Source organism: Podarcis liolepis, assembly GCF_965112155.1.
Source record: "Podarcis liolepis genome assembly, chromosome: 2".
Taxonomy (NCBI): domain Eukaryota; kingdom Metazoa; phylum Chordata; class Lepidosauria; order Squamata; family Lacertidae; genus Podarcis; species Podarcis liolepis.
This window is the reverse complement of record NC_139555.1, coordinates 51,317,940-51,331,717: the sequence shown is the minus strand read 5'-3', so window position 1 is coordinate 51,331,717 and position 13,778 is coordinate 51,317,940. Positions and strand designations below refer to the sequence as shown.

Here is a 13,778-nt window from a genome sequence, read left to right as displayed (position 1 = left end):
TGTTGATGCCAACGAAAATCACATTAGTCTTTTAAGGCCAAGGCCCCGCAGACTCACTCTTGTTCTAGGAACACTATCTTTAGTTCAGTTCGGAATTTGGTTGTTAGTTATGAGAGCCATCTGCAAGTATTTGCTGGGAGGAGACACCATAATCTGGTCCCAAGAGATCTTTATTGGTTGATAATTGGCTGCATTCTCCCTTTCAGAGATGCTAGCACACTCTTACTCCTTGCTTAGGGATTATTGTGGAGTGGCAAGGAATGGCTCTGCATTATCTAGACAAATGCATGGTGCCTCCTTTCCTTTTATGGACATGATGCACAATGACACTGTGGCTCACAATTGGTTATTGATCCATACTGCAAACATTGTGCATGTAGTAACAGTGGCAATAGTAGCTTCACTTCATAGAAGGGCTGCTCCTCATGGTTCTGTTTTGTTTTTAATCACCATGGGTCTAAAATGACCATTTCCTTCTATTGCCATGAGTTTGGTTGTTCTAGGTCACATAGCATGTCTTAATAATAATAATAATAATAATAATAATTTATATCCCGCCCTCCCTAGCCGAAGCCGGGCTCAGGGCGGCTAACAATTAATGTGTGGCAATCAGAATGTTGCTTTTTTGAGCTTTATAAAGTGTTACTCTGTTGTTCACAAGGCAATGGCGGATGCTTGTTTATCAATGGTCAGATTTCTGAATTGTTTTATAGGTCACATTTACATGCTGCATTCCTTTGGGGGTGCAGCTGACTTTTTTAAAACCTGGAGATTCCCAGCCAAATTGATTGCTCTGAACATAACACTTGTCTTTCTGTAAATTACATTCCCATTTGGAAAAAAGGGTTCAGTCAAGTTCAGCAGTCAGCCACTGTGTTTCATTGAGAGTAAAGGAATGAAATGATGATCTCCTTCGGAGTTTGGGCCAACAGCAGCTGCTGCCTTTCAGATCATCTCATCTCATTAATTCAAAGGAAGTCCACACATACTCCTGAAAATTTCAATTTACATTTTAAGCAGGGGGAATGATTTCAGGGCAAGGGAGCTTTTCTTGGAGTACATTCAGACACCCTCTACAACAAGTGTGCATTTATCAGGTTAAAAGGATTATTGGGTGTAAAGGTGCATAGCATTAGATAACATAGTCATGACTACAATGTTGCAGCCAAGCTGTTTTGCTTGTAGGGGACTACTTTTCAGAGTTTAAAGATTCAAAACCCTGAAGCACAGCTCTCTGTGGTACAAAGCAATGCATTCACCCAGAAGAATTGGGAAGACTAATGACCCCCCCCCAAAAAAAGAGCCAGAGTGAAAAATAATATTTAGAAATAATTCACTGAACTGCAAACAATGCATGTGAATCTAAACATGAAGTTCTGCTGATTAAGAGGACACCGTTTAGGGGTTAGTCCTGGAGAGAAATGGCAGCTATTATCCTGCTATTCTCCTAGCACAAGAGAAGATACTGTGCTCATGAAATGATATTTTGGTGGTAGAGCATATGCGTCTGTTCAGTATACAAATAAGGAATAGAAACTGTCCATTTTTATTTTTATTTTGCTGGGTGGGTGTGTTGAGAAGATGAAGAAACTGCAATCCACCACTATGCCTCCGCCTCAAAATTGCCCAAGGTGAAAGCTTCTCTAGGTTCCAGTAAAGCAAGAAAGCATTTTGAAGAATGCAGAAGTACTGATACTAAATTGCACAAGGTTCCAGGTCAAAGATCAAAATAGATTCCCCCACTTTACCCCTGCAATTCAGAATCACCACAGAACATATTGTGGGGTTCAGAGAGTGGCAAATCCATTTAAAAGGTTTGTTTCTAAGATGGATTCCATGCCCCATGCCAAGCCAGAAATGCTCCTGTTCCAAGCAATGCTCCCACAGAGGCCTTGAAAGACCTTCTGTTAACACATACAAGCAAAACAAGACGTGCCAGAGAAGTAATTGTTAAATGGGAGTGCCTATAGAACCAGCGACTCTGCAATGATGGAGGTTAGGGATCCTAACCAAAGCAAGCTGTCAATATGAAGCACCAAACCAAAGCAGTTTTCTTTGGAACGAACAAATCTTTGCACGCTACATGCCCCTGCTCACAATACATCAAGTAATTGATCCTTCAGATTATCACAGGAGGACACCAAAATGGTTAATTGCTTTCTGATTACCTCAGTGTGACCCTACAGCCAGATCATAAGATAGTTTGAAATTGGTGCCATGTTAGAGTATCCCAACAGTGAACATGTTTACCTTGCAGTACATTACAGTACAGCAACCAGTAACCAAGAAGCCTCAACATTCAACTGAATATATAGAGGGAAACACTTAAATTAGGTGATAACTTAAGAGGTAACTATTTATTTAAAATGCATGCCCCCATTTTTCACCACAATCTGGAAGACACGCCATTACTTTCCAAGGGATGGCTATGCTCATATATACCACTGCATGTAAACAATCCAGGAGAGGTGACTGACTTTGCCAGTATATACATAAAGAGATATAGGCACACATGCATACCAAACAAGATAGATGAGTTCAAAGCAAGGGTGCACATTCTTAATAATAACTCATTATGGAGATTTTAGAGAAGTGGTTTGGGAAGAGGTTGTTAGATGATAACAGGGAGTGGCATTTCCTCAGAGCATCCACAAAACAGAAACTAAGCTGTGATCAGCATTGATTCAACAAGAATTTCATCTTCCCCCAAAAAAAGTAAAAAAAAGTGGAAGAATAAAGTGTCATCTCTCAAACTTTTACGCCTGTGCCATGTTGATAAATTCATTGGAAGTAATGGGTTCCAGCACATTTTATCTGTGTAGTCCAAATAATGGAGTAAGATCTTTAAAAATGCTAGTAACAATTACAGCACCACATAATGAAGTCAACCGCTGACAGCTCTGAAATGAATCATACTTACACATGAATGAGCCAAAGAATGTGCAAAGAATGTTCAGAGCCTGGAAAGGAGTTCAGAACTATAGGTAATAATTTACCTGCTGCCAAGAAGGGCAGTGAAGAACTTCAAAGGCATTCTAGTCAATCTATACCTTTGAGGGGTGGGGGGACCCACAGCACAGCCCTTCCGTGCCTTTCACCTCAGAATGCAGGGGAGAAGCCTATCACTGCATGCTCTGAAATGTCTGGGAGTGTTCACTGATTGGCTCCTCCACAGCATTCTAAGGTCAAAGTCACAAAAGAGATGTAACAAACTCCCTTATTGCAAAAAAGAGGAAGCAATGCTTCCAAAATGCCAGTTGCTGGAGACCCCAGGAGGCAAAGAATGCTCTTGTGCTCAGATCCCACAAGCATCAAGTTGGCACCTGTGAGATCAGGATACTGGACTAGATGGGCCATTGGTCTGATCCAGTATGCTGTTCTAATTTTGGATAAGGGTTGTCTCTCTCTCCAATGCATTGCCTGAAGGGAGTTTTGTAGCATGAGGAACATTCAAGCTGCAATCCTACGTACATTAGCCTAGGCATATGCTCACGGGTAGTCAGGGAAGAGCCTAGCGACGTCTCAGCTTGGATGACATGCTAAGTCAAACCTTGGCTTATCTCAGAGTGACACAGCAGTAGAACGGAGCCGGGAGAAGCAAAGGGTTACAAGCACTGCTCAGGCAGCACACATGTTCTCTCTAAGCCATAGTTTGGGCTCACCATGTTGTGTGCACCGACTTGGAGAAGTGGCACAAGGCTGTATGGTGCCAGGTAGCGAGAATGCTTAGTTTGTTTTTAATGCAATCCATTCTAGAACAGAGGAAGGGAAAGAGGAATTGTGTACAGGAGTGAACCGCCATGTAAACGTTCGGAGACTTGCACTTCAGCATGCATCCTTCAGCATGCAAAACATGTGTTCTACTACTGAGCTGTCTCCCACTCCTCTTAGGAGGAAACCTGGCCTGTAGAAGGGTATGTGTGGGTGTGTGGTGGGTGTTTTGGGGTGTAGGGATGAGGAAGAATATTTGATCAAGAGGGCAATTTCCCCTACTTGCTAGATGTTTCCTAGCAACTCATTGCAACTGACTTCTTTGGAACCACATTGCTGAGCAGAGGGTTGCACGGCCAGCATGAGTCAGTATAAGGGAATGGGGTTTAGGCAGCCAATGCTACAGTGAGGTTATGTTTTTGTTTACTCTTTGTCAAACATGCCAGAAATGTGTCAGATTAAGTAGGTCCTTGTGGCAAGATTAGTTCTTCCACTTCTCTTCCTCCAATTATGAGAAATCTTCTCCACCACAGTTCTACTGTGAAATGGTAGTGCCCCCCTCCCAAAAGCAGGCCTTCTTCAATGGGTCCCAGGGTGGGAACCACGGCAGTGGAAAGCGGTCCTATTTACAGACACAATTCCAAATAAAACTTGGACAACAGTTCAGAGCTTCAGACACACTGCTATATGGGAACTTTCAGCCAGAAACCCTGACCTCTTCCCAATTTCAGTAATCCACCGACCACAGAGGTGAAGTGATGGGTATGCTTGCTGGCTGAAAGTGCATTTGAGCAAATATTTAGTATTCAGCTGCATATAGGAAAGGATAATTATCTAGTGGTTGTATGAAAGCAGTCACAATTTTACTGTCTCGAATAGAGTATAAGAAGATACTATACTGTTGCTCTGTAATCATGTAGCTTAAAAACCTGCTTTTATTTATACTGAGTTAGGTAGTTTTTTGTCACTCGGGGGGGGGGGGGGGGGAGACAGTAAAAGAGGTCAGGAAGAACTGGAGAAGACAACAGAGTGGAGAGATGGATATTGTTTGAATAAAAGTGGTAATGGGTACATTTAAAAAACCATCAGGTGAAAATGACAGTACCAGATTTTCATTCCAACAGGTTTTTGCTGGCTATGTTTACCTTTACCTATTATTTCTGCCATTGTTTTCGTATTGTGATTTTGTTGTAAGTTGCCCTGAGAAGTACAGGCTATCAATTGGTCTCAATTTATGGAATGTCTGTGAAAACCTACTATGTGATGGAAGAACAAAGCTAATGACAGAAACTAAATGGAAAAAAGCAAGATAAGAGCTCTTTGAAGAAGGCATTGTAGCATAAAAACCAATACAAAAGAGAGAGGTTAAGAGGTTAAGAGTGTGGATTAACAGCGGTATTGAAAGCTGCAGATAACTCAATGAGTCTTCAGTTTTAAGCAGGCTGCTTTTAGGAAAACTTCTGGTCGGTGTGCTGGCAGGGGTTTGGATGGGACAGAGATGTCTCTTCACCCTGTCCTGCCTAGTTCTGCTGGAGGGAAGCTCCACCAGCAAGGGATGCCCTAATGTGCCTCCCCAACAGGGGGTGGGCAGCAGCTATTGCTGATGGCATGCCCACAGGTGGTGGCAAGCAGAAATGGCTGAAATGGGGTGTTTTGAGACTGATCTGTCCTTGCTGGAAGTTGGACTAGAGAAGAGTGGTTGTTTATTTGCCCTGTCCCCACCCACCCCTTCTGCCCTTGCCAGCACAAGTGGCTGAACTGTGGCAGTGTCTATGCTGCTCTATTAAGCACTAAATGCCAAGAGTTTGGATTGCCACCAAAGTGCAGCTTTGGCTGAATGAATGGGATGAAAACCAAATTGAAGAGGGTTGAGGCGGGTGGGTGGGGGAGGGATATTGGGAAGTTAAAAAGTGCAGTGCATTTTCAGATATAGGTATTCCCCCCACCCCACCCCCCGCCCATAAAAAGAGTCAATGGCTTTGTGGAAGGAGGTGGCATTTCAGAGCCTTCAGATAGAATGTCTGAAGCAGATTAGAAAGTCAACATGGGCCACATAGGATTGCTACAAACATGAAGCTACATGAATAAAGCAAAAATTGGAAAGGCTGTGCTGAGTGGCACTATTATTTCTCTAGTCATTGTAGCTGGATGTTTCAGAAGCAGAGAATGCTAGCCATGGAACAAAGCACCTGTTATATGACACCATTTGTGTAAGAGCTTATCAGAATTGCTTTAAAGCTAACTAGGGCAAGTCAAAACACAGGAGATGCAAATACCTATTGCCTTGCCTGGAGCCGACAGGGAGAAAAGCCCACGAATTGAAGACAGTAAGTATTTCATCCACACTAGCCTTACATAGCTGTTCAGCAAGCCCCAGGGTTTGTGTGTCTTATTGTGAAGGCCAGGAGGCCTCAAGTGGGCAAACGAATAGGAATGAAGTTCAAGACAGAGCTATGCCATGCAAGAAAGACTCTGCTTAATTCAGTCAAACATTACCCTCTAAGAGTTTCAGGTCTCACATAATGCAGGCAGGAATCCCTGGAATATTTGAAGCATCTCAGTGCCACCAGTGCTATGCTGGCATTTTCCTCTTGGAGAGTTTGCTGAAGCTTTACCACTAATGTCAGAAATCTCAATTTCTGCTCGCTTTCAAATGCAAGCCACTGCATTAAAAGGCCGAGATGTCCAGCAGTTACAGCAGAGGTCTGCAGTATGGAAATTAATGTCAAGGAGCTACCACACCCAGCCCTCTCTGTGAATCGGTTGAAAGCTCAGATGAGGTATGGAGGCAATAATCCCCACCTGCGAGATATTTGGACCACCTCACAATAGAGGTGGCTCTGATCCAAAGTGAAGCAGGCTGGCTCATGGGCTTTGGAGCTATGCGGGAGCCTTTAGAGCTCATTCACATAATCAGGAAGAAAGTAACTTATTTCACAACATAAAAATATATTCATTAGTGGAAAATAGCACTGAACTGTAATTGTCACATACAGAATTTGCCAGAGATATATTCGTACTCGAAATCCAGGAAATGTAGCACTAGGGTAGGGTCAAAATAAATTTCATTCAGCTAGGAAATGACAACATTGCATCTGACAAAATGACTGGGTTGGGGGAGGGAGGAAGGAGAGATGGGGATTTGCAGTGTTCAGATCATTCCAGGAGGTGTAGGGAATTCCCCAGCCATTAGATTCTAAAAATAATCACCTCAAATGTTTGAATTATGGCACAATCCTAATCAACATGTGCAGAGGGGGCAACCAAGATAGCAAAGGTCTGAAATCCAAGCCTTATGAGGAACACTTGAGGGAGCTGGGTATGTTTAGCCTGGAGAGGACTGAGAGGTGATATGATAGCTATCTTCTAATATTCAAAGGGCTGTCATGTGCAGGGGTCAGCAAACTTTTTCAGCAGGGGGCCGGTCCACTGTCCCTCAGACCTTGTGGGAGGCCAGACTATATGGGGGGGGGGGATGAACAAATTCCTATGCCCCACAAATAACCCAGAGATGTATTTTAAATAAAAGGACACATTCTACTCATGTTAAAATATGCTGATTCCTGGACCATCTGCGGGCCAGATTGAGAAGGCGATTGTGCCGCATGGGCCCCAGGGCTTTAGGTTGCCTACCCATGGTCATGTGGAAGATGGAGTAAGCTTGTTTTCTCCTGCTCCAGAGGGTAAGACCCAAACCAATGGATTCAAGTTAAAGAAAGGAGATTCCAATTAAACATTAGGAAGAACTTGCTGTTCGTAAGAGCTGTTCAACATCGCAATGTGGTGGACTCTCCTTCATTGGAGATTTTTAATCACAGGTTGGACGGCCATCTATCAGAGATTCTTCAGCTGGGATTCCTGCACTGCAGGGGGTTGGACTAGATGACCCTTGGGGTACCTTCCGACACTAGAATTCTATGATCCTATACTCAGAAGTCAGTCCTACTGAATTCACTGGGGCTTACTCCCAGGTTAGCACGGTTAGTATTGCAGCCTTAAAAAATGATGATTTTGCACTGAATGGAGGGTAAGGGGAGAGACATTTTCAGCGTACTTAAGAAAATGGCTATTTGAAATGGAAAGCGGAGAATTGCTATAGTTAGGGTATATTGCAACACCAATAGAAGAGAGAACTTTACAAAAACAAAAAAAACCCAGACCACATTTTCAGCAGGAAGTTACTTCAGTACATTGTTTGCTGCAGAAACAGGCAGTGTCAAGAGGCCACACTAGCAAAACACATCCTGCCACAGTCGAGTTATCAGGGGCGTAGGTGTTCTCATCAGTAGCCTCTGGAACACAGCGATAGCATTTCACAAGAGGCACAGATGCATCCCTGCTGTTTTAGCAAGGCGGGCAGCCCTGGTTTGGGACACGCTCAAAAATGCAGATAAACTTTCCTGCTCCAGCATTTGCAGTTGTACAACAACATTCTAGCAAGCTGACCTTCAGCCTGCATGTGTAAAAAGTTTCTTTGGGCTATTTTGCTTCGAGCATCCACCACTGTGGTATAGGTCTGAGCATCATACAAGCTGGCCAAGCATTTCAAACAGCCCATCACACAATATACCTTTCCTTTGCCTGGTTCACTGCTAACAAAGCCCCACCTACATAACGCTGAGAGTCACGCTCAGCTTCTTGATGCCTCAGGGCATCTGTTTTTACTGTCTGAGGAAAGGAAGAACAAAATGTTGGCAGCAGCAAGGAGCGTCAATCCCTTCTGCTGGAGACCGATATACATATATACCAATGAGGGATGGGGCCACTGCCAAAAAATGGCACCTCCATGTCAGGTTCAACTCTTGTCTCTTGATGGGCAGTTCTTTGCACTCACAAGTGGCAGCTGTTTATGGGGAATTGTGGAAGCGGTGGGGGTGATACAGAAAAGCAGAGCACAATGGAGTCCTGACACAGGGCACAGAGCAAGATGTTAAGGAGGAACAGGAAGGAACTTGGCCATGGGCTGCCATTTTTAGTAGACAGAGATGGAAAGGACGTGCAGAGCATCTTGCAGTCTTCAGAGACTCTCTAAATTACAAGGGATTACCTTCTCATACCTAGCAAGCTCAGATGTACAGAACTGCAAGATCCAGAGTCCTCTGCAGAGCTTCTAATTGCTTTGAATGGATTTTGGACTGGATCAACATAAACGCTAAGCAGACTTTGTTTCAGTAGTTAAGAGTCTTATGCTTTCCACTAAGTGCTGCACCTGCCAGTTACATGCCTTGTGCAAAATCTCTCCCAGTGTATCTGCTTCAACCAGTAACACCAATAGTTCCTTTGATCCCCGTGCATATATGCAAGTTAACCAAAAGGTCTGCTTTATTCTGTCTTTTAAAAAGCTTCAATAGTGTAGAAATAAAATTATTTTAAATGTTTTTTTCTTTTCTTTTTAAGGGCATTGTGCTGACACGGTAACATCTGTTGCAGAAAACCAATCAAATTAGTATTGTTTTGCTGAGAGAGACACCCATTAAAATGAATCTACACTGCAAAGGTGCTCAACAGTGAACCACCACACCACTGACTCCCCCTTACTTCCCTTTTTTTAAACAACAACAAGCATTTCTTTTGTCCCAGTTTCCACAATTTGAGATGGGAGATGTGTTTTCTTATCAAGTTCCCCCTCAACATATGCATGGGTTGGGGAAGATGATGAAAGACAAAGTTCTAATCTAGGCAAGTTACACATTTTAAAGGCAGCTGATAAGCCTCATTTAAAAAGACAGGGCAATATATTTTTCCCATAAACTCATTGCATGCAACCCAAATTCCTCATCGTAAAACATTCAGAGTGCTTATTCGTCAGGTAGTTTTGCACCCAACAATTATTTTCTGTGCGTTGCTGGCAGACACAGGACATGAGGACGAGGACATGATGAGGAATGCCTTGGGGACAGCCAAACTTACCCTAGTTAAATTTGTAATTAAACTGGGAAAACCGCAGTAATTACTGAGCCATTTGCTGGATGTCATAACATTATTCCAGGGATAATTGTTGTTCCAAGACACTGGCTGAGAGCTGTCTATGGCTTGGTACAATGGGTTGTCAGGGGGAACAAGAGCTTAGAGGCATCTGAGCCTCCTGCACCCTGCCTGGAAAGGATTGGACCCTCCTTGCTGCTCCTACTGAATCATCTGGAGGCAGTGCAAGACGGTCCAACAGGATAAGGAGCAAGGGTGGCAACCTTTGACCCTGAATATGTTGTTGGCACTCCCATCAGCCCTAGGCAGAACAGTCACTAGGTCAGAGTTGGTGAGAGTTGCAGCAGCCCAGCAATGCCTGGAGGACCATCCATTTCCCTCGGGGCTCTCAAGCCCACTTTACCCCCCTCTCTCAGCATGGATGAGGCCATCTCAACCATAGTGTGTGGCATCCCATCCCTGTTGAGGAACTGATTTACACAATACACCTGCCCCTTCCCCTCCTGAGTTCAGATACATTTGTATAGTTCTTTTGCTCCATGGGGAATGGAGAAAGATGCTAGAGCTAGAATGCCCACTTGAAAGAAGGGGGACACTAATGGCAGCTCCTTTGTCTTCTTGTCCACTGTTCTCTGGAGAGCAGGAAAGTTACCCACCTGCATGCAGCCTGTGTTGTTGTTATTATTATTAATTTCACAGCAGCTGCATCAACAAGTGACCTCAAGAGAGCGTGAGGGTTGCTAAAGACCACTTTCTGAACTACTGAGTGACCTTGGCCCAATCTCTGCCTTCCACTTGGTGTTTTAAAATGAACCAGGAAGTCCCTGTTCTGGCTGAGAGGAAGTCTCATGGAGAGGTATATAAACTGTATCTATAGTAAACATATGTGATGATAGGCACTTCTTAAAATACATTCCATTCCCCCTCCCCCAAGCTTTTCATTTTCATTTAATAACACAAGCAAGGGAGAGTATCCTTAACACGCCAACAAGATGTGAATAGATCACCCAGAACGGATGACCAAGAAGCCTCAAATTGTTTGACACAATCATGATTCACCTATGACACCACCGCCAATCATGCAGTCTTGGGTATACAGTACACCTCAAATTTATTGAAAAACAAGTGCTATATGATGACTGCTGCGTGTGCAAATTACAGGCCAATCCTAAGCCCCACTGAAGCCAGCAGGAGTCACTCCTATGACTGTATGCTATGCATGTTCATAATAACAACTCTGTAAAATAGGGAGGATTATCTCTAAATTTGGAGGTGAGGCTGAGCAAAGGACAGTTTGCCCAATTCTTGGTTGAGGTGAGATCTGAAGCAAAGACTTTTCAATACAGGCTGGTTATTAATTCATAGAAAGCCAGTTCAGAGAAACTGAATGATACCTGAAGCTCTCTCGGCCACAGTTCAGTTTAGGGGACCGGTGCTGCTGCAGCTATCCACCGCCCAGGCTGCATTAGTCCCACTATGAAATATATATGGTTTATATTACACAGCATTTAAGCAAAATGGATGTTCTTATACAGCATGTTGCTTATATGCTATGTAGTTCAGCTTTCTTAGATTTAATCATCACTCTGTTGGGAGTCTTTTACGTACTCCTCACCCCGTCTCTCAATCAACTACTAAGAGAACTGCATGTACAAGAAGTCTGAGGTTGTGGACAAGGATTCCAAGCTGATAATCTGACAACAAAGCTGCCACCCTTGCCATGGCATTCGGAGGGCAGGGAAGGCCCAATCTGCCCTGTTTGTTCAGGCTCAAAGGTCTCTGGGCTGTGGCTCAGCACCAGTGACATCACCGGGCATACTCTGGAGCCTACGGGCACCCAAGCTTGCCATGCCCTCTTCCCATTCAGTTATACAAGAAGTGAGGTAGGGAAGTCTTACATCTTATGTTACTTACAGCACAGTCCCATGCATGCTTACTCACAGAAGTAAGTCCAACTGTGTTCAGTGAGACTTATTTCCAAGCAAGTGTGCATAGGACTACACCTTAAATTTGTTTATCTTTGCACAATTAAATTCCCTTCCAACCCAAAATTTTTACAAGAAGCTACTCATACATCAAGGACTGCCCATGTCGGCAAGGGGGCATAATCTGGCCCTCCAAAATGCTTAAATTCCACTATTTCAATGGGAAAAACCATCATACATCAAGGACTGCTCATGTCGGCAAGGGGGCATAATCTGGCCCTCCAAAATGCTTAAATTCCACTATTTCAATGGGAAAAACCATCATACATCAAGGACTGCCCATGTCGGCAAGGGGGCATAATCTGGCCCTCCAAAATGCTTAAATTCCACTATTTCAATGGGAAAAACCATCATACATCAAGGACTGCCCATGTCGGCAAGGGGGCATAATCTGGCCCTCCAAAATGCTTAAATTCCACTATTTCAATGGGAAAAACAGGCCTAAAGCCACACTTTCCTGAGAGGTAAGCCCCGCTGAAAGCAGTGGGGCAACTTCTGAGTAAGCTTGCAGTGGCAATTGTGCTGCATCTCTCGCCCACTGGAGCTCTGCTTGACTTTGGCTGGATTTAAAAACAAGCAAACAGGAAAGGGGGCATAAAGAAGGAGTGAAAGGAGGTGGAGGAAATGGAAAAGTCTGATCAAGTACAAAGAAAGGAGTGGAAGCTGAGCTCATTCCCTGGGTTTTTGTTTGAACAATGAAGCCCTTGCCCAAAGAAAAAATCATGTTTAAAAGAGCATGAAGAGAAATCATGCTTAAATGACCATGAAGTAAGGAGAAGAAATTCATGTTGGGTATGAATGGCACAATGATGGGGTTGAGGAGTGGTGCACTCAATCAGAATTATTCCAGGGAGGCAACTATGTCTGTTGGCTTAGCTGCAATCTTATGCCAATTTATAAGAAGCAAGCCCCACTGAACCAAATGTACAAGATTGTGGTGTCTTAAAAGTTAAGCTTTTTTGGGCCAGAGCCCACAACTACTGGGGAGATGGACAGTCTTGGCAGGAGACATGCACGGAACAAAGGGAAGGGGGTCAGGGAGGCTGTTGGGGGGGTTAGTTGTGATAATTCATGCAGGGAAATAACCAGAGCATGGCCTTTAGACACACTTGAAAAGATCCATTTAAATGGATGTTAATTTCCAAATAAATGCTTTTTAACAGTGAGCTACAGTATTCCCAGAGTGACACATTCCTCCAGCTGGTATCACAGACTGGGTACCTCTCCCATTCCCTGTTTCTTTCTCTTTTATTGATGAGTGCAGTGCTTCCACCATCCTGTCTTTAAAAAACAAAACAAAAAACAGAACAGGGACAACTAGCTGAAAATAAAATCATCCACATCATAACGCCACCATCCAAATTTATGACATGACTGCTTTGGAATACTGTGTACTGTCCTGATCATCTCACATCAAAAAAGATATTGCGGAGTTGGGAAATGTTCGGAAAAGGGCGACTGGGATGGAGCAACTCCCCTATGATAGGTGGGCATTTGCAGTGGTGGCTACCAACTTGGGTGGTTTTAAAGGAGGATTAGACAAATTGATGGAGGATATGGCTATCCAATGGCTACTAACCCCAAGCACTATGTTCTACCTTCACTGTTGGAGCCAGTATGCTTTTGAGTATCAGCTGCTGGAGAACAGGATACTGGACTAGATGGGACACTGGCCTGATCCAGCAGGTCTCATCTTACTTTCTTAGGAGGAGAGGCTTCTGGCATAAATGAGTAATTTCCAGTGACTTGCAGCAGCATTTCAGTCTGAAAGTGGCAGCCTCTATCTACATTGCTTCTGCTAAACACACAAGTTCAATGCTTTTCTGAATTGTAACAGGAAAGACGGTTTTTTACTCTTGTGGTTTGGATGGACACACTAATTCTTGCCTTCCAGAGTAGTGGGAACACACATGCATCACATGGTTTAAATAGTTTACCACAATGGATTCTTGACAGCCGTTATTGTGCGTAGCCAACAGAATCTTCAAAGATCCTAGACTGAAATGCAGTCAGATGAGCCATTATTAGCCCTCCTCAAGCCTAGTACCCTTGCATGCATATTGCTTAAGCCAGCTTTAGCCAACCTTCTGCCCTCCAGGCGTTTTGGACTACAACTCACCTCAGCCCCAATTAACATGCTGGGTAGCAGGTTGGCTA

General features: G+C 43.8%; 1 protein-coding gene across 1 annotated transcript in view; it reads right to left on the bottom strand.

Annotated features, from left to right (window-relative positions):
- STK10 (serine/threonine kinase 10) overlaps positions 1 to 13,778 on the bottom strand; it is a 63,234-nt gene that overhangs the window by 45,983 nt on the left and 3,473 nt on the right. The gene's annotated exons all lie outside the window — the stretch shown is intronic.